General features: G+C 60.9%; 1 protein-coding gene across 2 annotated transcripts in view; it reads right to left on the bottom strand.

Moving 5' to 3' along the window:
* MAPRE3 (microtubule associated protein RP/EB family member 3) overlaps nucleotides 1-230 on the bottom strand; it is a 46,608-nt gene that overhangs the window by 45,852 nt on the left and 526 nt on the right. The gene's annotated exons all lie outside the window — the stretch shown is intronic.

Raw genomic sequence — 230 nt, forward strand, 5'->3', positions numbered from 1 at the left:
CCAGTCCCTCTCCACAGCGCCCGCCAAAGCCAGAGCTCAGCCCACTAGAAGGCCACCGTGCACTAGCGAGTGCTCACTAAGCAGTAGCTGATCATGATGATGGGGCGGAACGCTTCCCAGCAAATCTACTCGGAAAGCCCCACAAGCTCTTAGCAGCCAGCTAGTACTGTCCAGACCTGCTTCCCCACGCCAGCCGGGGCAGGAGCGTGTGGGTAGGAAACCTGAGGCCC

The sequence above is a fragment of the Neophocaena asiaeorientalis genome, unplaced genomic scaffold, assembly GCF_003031525.2.
Source record: "Neophocaena asiaeorientalis asiaeorientalis breed wild unplaced genomic scaffold, Neophocaena_asiaeorientalis_V1.1 scaffold345, whole genome shotgun sequence".
NCBI lineage: Eukaryota > Metazoa > Chordata > Mammalia > Artiodactyla > Phocoenidae > Neophocaena > Neophocaena asiaeorientalis.